Source organism: Mustela nigripes, chromosome 16 (assembly GCF_022355385.1).
Source record: "Mustela nigripes isolate SB6536 chromosome 16, MUSNIG.SB6536, whole genome shotgun sequence".
Classification (NCBI taxonomy): Eukaryota; Metazoa; Chordata; class Mammalia; order Carnivora; family Mustelidae; genus Mustela; species Mustela nigripes.
The window spans coordinates 30,718,522-30,729,920 of record NC_081572.1 but is presented as its reverse complement, the minus strand read 5'-3'; positions in this window follow the sequence as shown (position 1 = coordinate 30,729,920).

Genomic DNA, 11,399 nt, shown 5'->3' with positions numbered 1-11,399 from the left:
AAAGATAAATAATGTAAGAAAAAAAGGCAATTAGAAACTCAAGGAAAAACATAAGTTTTGAATAATGAAAGCCTAATTAACACATTATCTAGGAATGTTATTTATACTGATAATGTAAATACTGTTCATTTTCATATTTTAAAATCCTTCTATAGATAAAGAATTGAAGATTTAATTGTATTTGCCAAACAATGCCTTCACAACATAAAAGTACATTTGTCAGAAGTTAGGAGATAGATTTGGGGAGGAGAACTAGGAAAAGATAAAGGTCCTAATACTTTTATAAGGTAGAAAGTTAAATACTAACACTCGTTAAGGGATTAATATAATGAGAAATATATGACCTGGAGTTACAAATATAATTAATTAACAGTGATGTAAATATTTGAGGAGAATAGAAGGTGGGAGTGATGTAAAGCACTAAATTTACATCTTGATATCATAGCAAGGAATCAATAGTGAATATATAAAATTGGCAAATCAAGAAACAAGTATATTTAGAGATTTCAATTTAACCACCAGAACTACCAGAGGAATGAGTTAAAAAATAGTTACCTTAGAAGAGTGGAACTAAGGGTGAGGAGGAGTGAGGTCCTTCTGTACTATTTTATTTTTTAAGTATGTGCATTGTTCATTTTACTTAAACACAAAATAAGACAAAAGTCATGGGTCTTAATCAAGCAGTTCATATGTTATCCTAGTGTATCCTTTGATACTTGCAAGCTGTGTGTCTGGCCCGAAATATTAAGTTCCTATCCTTCCTTCTGAGAGTTCTTCATTGTTACCACCAGGAATGAACCCTTTTGGCTTAGTTTCATTCAGCCCCTGACCTTATGCCCCGAACAAGAAAACAGAATTGCTGTGCCAAAATTCTAAGATCCACTTTGTCCCAAGGAGTGGCCTTACACATGCAACCCCCGCTTTGAACACATAATAGCACTCAGTAAATATTTGCTGGAGTGGAATTAAAATGCCTAGAGAGACCAGATGCCCCTGGCAGGTTCTATCTGTGACTTCTCTTCATCAGGAAGCAGAAATAGCATCATGTTTGTTCATTCAACACATGTTTGTGCAGATCCTACTATGTTGCTGGTCAGTCAGGGAGACACGGCCTCAGCCTTCTTGGAGACTGCCATGCAGTAAATTTGTACGTACTTACACACAGCAAAAAGTGCATGAAAGAAAAGAATTGGACTGTTAAGGGAGAATACCTTTATTGGGAGATGAAGGGAGACTTTTCTGACCGAGTGACATCCAAGTTCAGGATGAGTAGGGCCAAGCCAGGCCAAGATAAGAGGACTGTCTAGGCAGAGGAAGTAGCACGTACAAAGGTCCTGGAGTGGAAAAACTGGTTGTGCAATAGTGGGGTGCCACCTCACACTTGACTGTGACCTGGGGGCATTATTAAAAGGCAGATTCGGATTCAGGAGTTCTGGGATGGAGCTAACCTCCTGAATTCCCATCCAGTTCCCAGGCAATGTGGGTGCTGCTGGTGTGGGCTACATACAGCTCACCCTTAGAGTCAGGCCGTGTTAGAGGAACAGAGCACACAAGGAGAGCAAGGATGAAGGTGAGGAGAGGAAATTAGAAGAGCAGACAGGGATAGGATCATGCAGCGTCTTGGGGGCCACCTTCTAAACGGGAGCAGCAGAGTCATCCAGACTGAGCTGGCAATTGATAAAATGCTTCATACATTCTCTACGTGCTCTGTAACATTGCTGCGAATGGTCGTGGTTGAATCACACACACCCCTGGGGGTTTACGATGATGGGCTTGTTTGATGCTTGAAAACTCTAAGAACTAAGCAACTGGGGTTTCTAGAGGTGTTCAAAGTAGAGACTGGTAAACGACACAGCCAGAAGCCCACTCTTTCTCATCTTCTCTCTGTCCCACCCTCAGATCTGCTGCTGCGTTTATAAAAAAGACAGTGTGGTGTGCTGGAAAGAGGAGCCTGAAGACTCGGGAGAAATCTCAGCTCACCACCTGCCTATCTCCCTGATTTGGGGCATGTCCTTGAACAGCCTGAGCCATGGGTTCCGCATCTGTAAAATGGAAAGGCAGGATCTCCCTTGGCAGGCAGGGCTGTGTACAGCGAGCATGGCCATTCTGCGAATGAGGTGTGTTTTTCCTAAATCCTAATCCCAAGTCCCAAGTGGCTCCCGATAGGCCACCTTCCGAGCGGAGTTTGAGGATTCCAGACTGCTGGGACCTTCTTTATCCTGAAATGCCACTCCACTCTGAGAAATTTCCCTCGCCTTAGGTAAACCAGCAGTATCTTGGGTTAGACTAGGTAATTATAAGAAAAAGGTGGGGGGGGGGAACAAGAGGGGGGATTATTTTCTTTTTCAGAAAGAAAATTTCTCTGTAGGACAAATAAATGAGCTGGGTTCCCCTGCTTAGGTCTGTGCTGACCTTTTCCTCCTTGTCTGTCTGTCTGTCTGTGTCTTCTACTCAACAACAGGATGCCCTCCTTCTCCCCCTCCTCTGGCTGCAAACAACCCCAGCCGGAGCCACTCTGTCTGCCACGCTGGGCTCTGTTTAAAGGAACAGACACCCGTTTCTCACAGAGGAACCAGTAGGTAAACAATAATATATTTTTTTAAGCCCGGAAAGTCGCTCAACATACTCAGCATGGAGCGACAGTCTCTAGCATTCCCCAGCTAGTTTCAGGACAAAGGTCTCCAGGGGAAGGATGCTTCTTTTCTTTAAAAGAGTAAAAGAGGACAACAGGAAACCTTGGCGAGAGGGGCCAGGAGGCCTGAGGCAGGCAGGCAGGCAGGCAGGCAGGCAGGCGGGCGGGAGTCTTAGCCTGAGGAACCCGGGAGGCTGTTCCCAGCAACCCAGGCAGGGAGGATGACTTTTGCTCTGATATGCTTTGTCCCGTAAACCGTACCTTTTATATTGCTGAGCACTTGCAGACTTGTGCAAAGGCCCCTCCCCCCCATCTCCCTTGACCCCTCTGAACTCAACACCCCCATGTATGCATTATTACCCCCATTGTGCATAGATGAGGAAACTGAGGCCTGGAAGTTGATAAAGGAATTTGTCCAAAGCATTTCTTTCTTTCTTTCTTTCTTTTTTTTTTTTTAAGATTTTTTAAAAAATTTATTTGACACAGAGAGAGAGAAGACCACAAGTAGGCAGAGCAGCAGAGGGAAGCAGGCTCTCCCTGGAGCAGAGGCTTGATCCCAGGACCCTGAGATCACCTGAGCCAAAGGCAGAGGATTAACCCACTGAGCCACCCAGGCGCCCCTCCAGTGTTCTTTTCTAAACAATAGGGACTTCCTGGATCCCTCCTTTTTGAATAACCTGACCCCACCCCACAGTTTTGCCGGAGAGGAAAAGGACCCATTTTCTAAATCTGGAGGAGTGCGCGGGTCTAGAGTATCGGCGGGGTTGGGAATAGGGCTGAGGTTCCCAGGGTCCTTCCTGACTCAAATACCCAATGCCAGTGGTTTCAGTGAAAGAAAAATGCAGACACGTAATCCGCAGCACCATTTCCTCATGTGGATGCCCCACTTGGGAGAATTCCCGCTGTTAGGGAACCTGGACTGGATCCTGACGGAAGAACCAAGGGGCACTTGGAGAGTATGGAGGACTGGAGGTTTACTTAACACCGGTGGACTCAGAGGAAAGTGTGTCCGAAACAGATTTTCCTCATCACCACAGTGAGGTTTTCCCTCCGCCACCCCTGTCTCCATGCGCTGGCTCCATAGTGGCCATCCGCTGAGGCCAGAGGCCTGGGCTGTGCACCCATGTTCCCATCTGTTCGTGACAGCAAAGAAATACAGCAGATCCCCTTATCCGCGGTCTTGCTTTCTGCCTTGGAGTTCCCCGCAGTCACCTGGGGTCTGGAAGCAGATGGCCCTCCTTCTGATGGATCATCGGAAGGCCCACAGGAGCCCGACGCTATGTCACCTGGCTGCGCCATTCCCCTCGCTGTGTCTCATCATGTAGGCCTCGTAGCATCTCTCATCATCCTGAGAAGGGTGAGTACAGTGCAACACGATATTTTGAGAGTGTCTCCCAATTTTTATTACAGTATATTGTTATAATCATTCTATTTTTTTCCTGCGTGCGTGTTGCAAATCTCGGACTGTTGCTCATTCCTAAGTTAGACTTTATCGTGGGCATGTATGTATAGCACAGAACATAGTGTATATAGGATTTGGTACCCTCTGTGGTTTCAGGCATCCACTGGGAGTCTTGGAAATGATCCCTGGTGGATAAGACGGAACTACTGTAATTACCAGAAAAATAAAGCCACAGAATGTGTTCTCAAATGGAGTAGAAAGAAAATATTTTTGGCTTCTTCAAAAATATAGCGACGGGGCCCTGATGGGGATAAGTCAACTGGGAGGGGTGTGGCGGGGTGGGAGGTGGAATGCCACTGGCTTTGGGCAAAGGCAGACCTGGCCTGGAGAAGAATTGGTTGGTGTGGGTCAGCGAGAAACCCCTTCTTGGTTATGAGCCTTATTCCTTCCTGTGTCACATCTGCACCCCGGGCTTGACGTGGGGAAGAGAAGGTTATGGGAGGTTTCCCTGGGCCGGGTTTCCTTCTCTGTGGCAGCCTGCAGAAGGGCAGCATTATTGTTCTTACAGTGAGGAGAGTGAGACCAGAGAAGCTCACTGGCCTGCAGGGGGTTGGCCTCACTCCCAAGTGAATGCTCTTAATCAGACTGCTGAGCGGCCCTGGGTATGTGAGGAGAATGTTCCAGATACACTGTGCGGGCTCAGTTTGATTCATATCCCTGATTCCTTGACTCCAGGGGGCAAACAGCACATGACACATGGAAGCCCCGGCTGGTAGGCGTGATGCGGGCCTGTTGGTAGGCTGCACAGAGGGGTTGAAAGCTTTGGTGAAGAGAGGGGGGAGTTTTGGCGCATTGCCACTCCCTGTAAAATGAGACCTGAGGTGAAATCGGGAGCTGAATGCAATCCTCGTCATTAATTATTTCCTCCCTGAGCAGACAAGAGGAAACCAGGTCCTTGCGCTGGCCTGGAGGAAGGGGAGGACAGGACAGAGTAGGGGGAAAAGTTCATGTGTGGATAGTGGTAACCCGCGGAGTGCTTACCATGGGCGGGAGCTGCCTGCTGCTTCCCGTGTGACAGGGGCACCTCTGGGTGTGACCGCTGTGTCCTCCAGTTACCTTCTTGACTCTGCTCTCTGTGCCTGGGAGACTGGACTCCTGGGCTTGTCTGAGATCCTAGTAGGACATCAGAGGCCCAGGAGAGAGAAGTCAGGGGATTTCCTCCCCTTCTGGGTGCCACCGCTCTGCGTCCCTGCAGTGACAACTCCCAGTGACGGGCCTCTCCTGGGCCTCCAGCTCTTACCTGGGCCTCAGTCCCGGGGCTGGCAAGCGCTTCCTCCCTTCACTAAGTTCTCTTCCAATCTCCCTGCCGAATATGCCTTCTGTTCCCTGTAGCCCACTGCCTGGATACTGCCAGGTGCTTCTTCCTCCATTTGGCCGAGGAGGTGGCAGAAGCCCAGGGTAACAGATCTTGCTAAGGCCACAGGGTTTTTGATGGTAGATGGAGGACTCAGGCTTAGAATCTTCCCACACCCACCACCCCCGAGAGGCTGACTAGGTGGATGGACTTAAGAGGATCTGTATAGGGACCCCCTCTGCTGCTTCTGAAGCGAAATCCTGGCTGGGGGGCAGGGTTGAGGGAGCATGTGGGCTGGGAGATCAGCCCTACTGGTCATGTGTCTTCATCAGGAGTGTCTGTGCTGAGAACAGGTGCAGTCACTCTGCCTGATGCATTCCTGTAGAGCTGAGGCAGGAGACAGCTGTGTGAGATTCCCTCAACCCACTTTCCATCTGGGGACACTGAGGCTCTTCTCTGCATTAAGCCCTTTCTCTGTTGAGGGCTCAGAGTGATTTCTCATTTCCTAATGGGTACCTCCTGTGACTTTTGTGAGCATGGAGTTACTGGACACCCCAGTACTCACTGAGTGTTAGAGTGTTAGTCTCCCCTTGTCATTGCTGAGGCCCCACATGGTCCAGCCCAGCTCCTGGCTTTCTTAGGCTCCTCTGTGGTTCTTTCTCTCTGTGGAAGGAATCCTCCACATGCATTTGTCTCTCCTTGCCTAGGCCCCAATGCCAGCCAGCCACCTGCACCGTGCCTGTACCCTGCAAGGCAGGGGTCGTTGTGCCCATTTTATAGATTGGGAAACAGGCTCAGAGCCATGGCAGCTATTGGCCCGAGGTCGGAGGTGGGAAGGAGATTCAAACCCAGGTTTGTAAGATACTGAGCCTGGTCCTCACCACCGTGCTGGGCGATGGGGGAGCCACTGCATTCACATTTTTCATGGTCAGAAGGGAAGCTGGGTTGTGTCCCTGACCTTTCTTTGCAAGTTCTTCCCTGGATGCTGCTGGTACTAGCAGCCGTGTGTGTGTGTGTGTGTGTGTGTGTGTGTGTGTGTGTGTTGGGGGTTTTCACCTCCTCCCACCCCCAGGCTACCTTCCCTGGGTCCTGCTGGACCTGAGGTGACCTTTGCCCCCTATAGTAAGGCAAATACTGGATCTTAACCTGAAGTCTTTGCGAGCTAGTAAGGGGTTTCTTTCTCTTTCACTTGGCCAGGGGCAGAGTTGGAGCTAGTGCCTGGGCAGTAGAGACTGGTTGAGTAGATTGTGGTGAGTCTGGACAGCAGAGTCCCAGTCGCTACTGGTAACGCCTCCACCCTTGTTGGTGGATCGTGAGGAAAGCAGCTCAGAGGACAGTCCTTTGACTCTGATGCTGTCTGTGCAGAGCGGGGCTCGTGTATGTACCGTGAGTGGACAGATGCCCGGCTGCAGCTGAACAGCACACTGAACCTGGTGGAGGAGATTTGGTTTTCCAATGTGCCTGCATGATTTGACTCTTTTGTAAAACAAAACAAAACATAACAAAACAAAAACAGTGAACATATCCCCTTTTATTAACAAAAAGAGAACTTGAAACATCCACGAGTGGAGAATAAAGAAGACCTTGTCAATTTGTGCTTGCTTGCGGGTTTCTCAGCCAGGAAGGTAGGGGGAAATGAGTTGCCACCAAAGGCAACGAAAAAAGTCTAGAACTTTCTTTTTTTTCTCCCCCAGAAAGGGGGGATGTGTTCAAGCATTTGGGCTCAGAGAAGGGTGACTATGGCTGGGGCAAGGACATGGAGGGCAGAGGGGGTGTGCTCCTTGGTAGGACAAAGACTTAGGGAGGTGGGGGGTGAGGTGGAATCTTGGTGGGATTAGCCCTGGACAGGTGGAGGAGAGCCCCTTCCCTGTGGCAGGAAGGGCAATGGCAGTGTGCAGAGTTTGTAGGTGGGGTGACAGGAAGGTGAGGGCGGCCTTTCCTGATTGCCTCTATTTTCTCTGCAAAGTAGGAGGCAAAGTCATCCCATGAGAGTGAGCCAGTCAGCATCCCAGTCTGGGGGCTCATGGGGGCACGGGGAGGTTTGGATGGTGCTGTGAGGGAATAGAAGAGGGGCTGGTTGGTGGGGATAAGTGGAGGGATGGCCAGTCTCTTGTGAGGCCAGCTGCTCATAGAGGTCTTTCGTTTGGCCCTTGTCCATGCAGCTGAACAACTTTCTCTAGTGGCATTCTGGTGCCCAGAGGTGGGGCTGGAAAGGGTACATGGTTGGGTTGACTACAAAGCTGCGAGGCTCTGTGGGTTAATGTGACTGAGGGACGGGGCAGGGAGGGGTTGACAGTGACAGCAGGAGAGTGGGCTAAGTGAGGAATCATGACCCTTGGGCCAGCTAAGAATGTGCAGGAGACAGGGGTGCTAATGAGAACAAAAGTGGGCTTCGTGGGAGTAGCTGGACAGGAGGGGGATGACTACTGAGGCCAGGGTTGAGGGACTGGTGCTGGGTAGTAGAAGGTTCCTGCATGATCATGGGGGTGGGGGTGGACATGGAGGGAAGCCAAAGACATTGGATGGAGGCCAGGGTGGTGCATGGCTCATCCTTATGGGGAGGTGGAGCTTGGAATGGAGTGGAAAAGGTGGGAGCGAGGAGCCCTCAGGGAAGAGATGTTGGGCAGATCAAAGCCGTGAGGAGAGGTGGGGAAGCTCGAGATGGCAAGAAAGAGACTTTTTGGTTCAAGGCCAGAAAAGCGAGAACTAATGAAGTCTGGACAGTGGAAAGACGGGAAACAGAACAGGTCCTTTCCCCCAGAATGTCAGAGGGGAGCCTGGAGGCCATGAAGCACACTTCACAGTCTGGGAAATTGAGACTGGAGAGGAGAAGTGACATGCTTATGGCAAATGAACAGCAGAGACCGTGTTCCCTACTGTCAGGCTCGGCTTCTTTCTGTACCAAGATTGTGGAACCACGATGAGCCCTTAGTGCTGAAAGTCGTCCTAGAAGGCATCAGTAGGCCAATCCTTATGTGCTAAAGCCGAGCAAGCAGAAAATTAGAAAAGTTAGGTGAAGCTTAGCAGAGGTGGGTCCAGACGTAGGTTTCCTGACTCTGGGTCTATGCCAGGCTTTGGGATGGGATGGGGCAGAGAGGGGGTCAGAATGGGAAAGCAGAGGGTAGAGTGTGTGGACGTGTGGGGGTGTGCGTGCCAGCATGCACACACGTGTGAATTCATGTTCATGTGTCTGTGTTTGTAAGAAAGCTGGACCAAGACTGTTTCTCTTTCCAAAGAAAAGCCTGCGGCCGCCTTTGTAAAGGCTGTCAGTCAATGCTCTCCTTTGCCAGGAGCAGCAACGGGAGAAATGAGTCACCCGTTCCGTGTGTCCTGACTCCCGGAGGATGCACACTGGGGAGGCGGCCATCTGTGCTCTGAGTCTGCTTTAGGATCTGGCAGCACACTGGGGCTGCCTGGCCATGGCCCTACCCACTCTAACCAGCAGGGTTGTGGGCCCAGACTCCCCCTTGCATGAGTCCGCCCCAGGACACCGACGCCCAGCACGTGTTTAGCTAGGGCTCAGATCAGTCTGCGGGGGTGGCCCTAAGAAAGTACCACAGACTGGGGGGGCATATGTGACAGAAACTTACTTTTTCCCAGTTCTGGAGGTTGGACATTTGAGACCAGGTGTTGGCAGGGATGGTTTCATCTGAGGCCTCTCTCCCACGCTTGTAGATACCCGTCTCCCTGGGTCTTCACATGGTTTTCCTCTGTGCATGTCTGTGCCTTCCTTTCTCCTTATAAAGAGACCAGTCCTGTTTTCCTCTGTGCGTGTCTGTGTCTTCCTTTCTCCTTATAAAGAGATCAGTCCTGTTGGATCAGGGCCCACCCTAATGACCTCATTTTAACTTGTGACCTCTTTAAAGACCCTATCACCACATACAGTCACGTTCTGAGGTCCCGGGGGTTGGGGCTTCAACTTTCAATTTTGATGGACAAAATTTATCCCCAGACAGGACCGTGTGGGTTGCAATGCACAGAACCCCACTCAGGTTTACCAAGTAAAAAGAGGGTTTACTGCAGAGGAGGAGGGTACTCATGAGGACTATGGGCTAGAAAGCAACACTTCTCACTTCTTTCCTCCCTGTGGTGGTGGTTTTAAACCGAGCTTACGAATGCTTTGACCCCTCCCCCTCCCATCAAGACTTGGGAGTCTCTTGAATCTGGGTGAGCCTATGACTGCTTCCACCAATTGAACAGGGCCGAAACGATGCTATGTGACTTCTAAAGCTTGGTCAGGAAAGTCCATACGGCTTCTGGCTTGTTCACTGACATGCTCACTCTTGGAGCCTCTACCTGCCTCCAAAAAGTCCAGTGACCCTGAGAGGCCATGCTGGAGACCCCATAGTGAGGCATGCCAGTTTAGAACACCCACTGAGACCGGCTTCCAGCTGTCCCTGTCAAGGTGCCAGGTACAGGAATGAGTCCTTTGCAGACACTCCTGCCCCAGCCTGTCTGCTAGTGTGTAACCTTACAGTAACTGCCACTGATACCGTGCAGAGCAGAAGAATCGGCCAGCAGAGCCCTGCCAGAATGTCTAACCCATGCATTCATGATATATGATAGAATGGTTTTTGTGGTAAGCCACTACATTTTGGAGTAGTTAGAGATACAGATAATTAAGCAGAACACCTGAAGTCTGCTACTTTCTGCTTTTCCTACCTCTGGGTTTCTCTTATTTCTTCACCTTTCCTGGTCCCCTATAAATTTAACCAGCACATGGCAATGAATTGCTGTGCACCGACTTATCTGACCAAGTTTTTAGTCTTCCCCCTCCATCTCTGGGGTCAGAGTCTCCAAATTGGTCCTAACCCTTGAGGATCTGATCAGCCAAGACCAGGGGCAAGGCCATGTGGATGGAGAACAGGCCATGGGTCTTGGAGATTCTCGCCTGACAGACCCAGAACCTCATCTGTAGTGTCCACTTTCGGGATCCATTGGTGTCTGGCCTTGGAGAAGTTCCCTGTCAGGCCTCCACCCCTTCAGAGTGGTACCACCCTAGACCACTACAGACTCTTCCTCCTCAGGGTCACAGGGCCAGCCTCCAGCTGGAGGAGGGCCCTGCCATCATCCAGTTTATTCTCTGATCTAAGCAGGAATTCTTGTGATGACATCAGAAAGATGAAATTTCCATGCCTGTTCTTGATATCCCCCAGGCCAGAGTTCTCAAGGGCTGCTGTATCGGGTAGCTCACTGGCCATCCACCATACCTGCTGGCTCAGAAGTTCTACAGGTAGAGCTGAAATTTGCTTCCCATGCTCTTGTATTCTTTTGTCTGTATCCTGTCCTCAGCAGTCATGCCGGGTAAATGATTCTCTTTTAGCAGAAAATATTTGAAATACTTGAATCCTTCACTTTAAGGTTGAACTCTCTTTAAATTTTTATTTTTTAAAGTTTAATTTTTAAAAAGATTTTATCTATTTATGAGAGAGAGGGAGAGAAGCAGGCTCCCTGTTGAGCAAGGAGCCCAATGTAGGGCTTAATCCCAGGACCCTGAGATCATGACCTGAGCAGAAGGCAGACACTTAACCAACTGAGCCACCCAGGTGCCCCTAATTTTTTTTATTTGACTACAGTTGACACGCGATGTCCTGTTAGCTTCAGGAGCAGGACAGAGCAATTTGATGAGTCTGTACATTATGCTATGCCCACCACAAATGTAGCTACCACCTGTCACCACAGGACACTATCACAATACCAGTGACCATATTCCCTTTGCTGTGCCTTTCAGCCCCTTGCCCTACTCATTCCATAACCAGAAGCCTGTACTTCCCACTCCCCTTACCCATTTTGCCCTTCCCTCCGCCCCTTCCCTTTTTTTATGGTTTTATCACAGCAAACCTCAGGGGACTCTGGAGTAATTACCAGAATGGGTGACCCGAGACAGGGGAAAGGGGAGAGGGAGTGAAACTGATTTGCTTTCACTGGGAATAGAATGAGTGTGGATAGGATGCCTGTATCGAGTTCAGTGTCTCCACCGCAAGTTCTTTTTGATCTTTACTGTTCTTTAC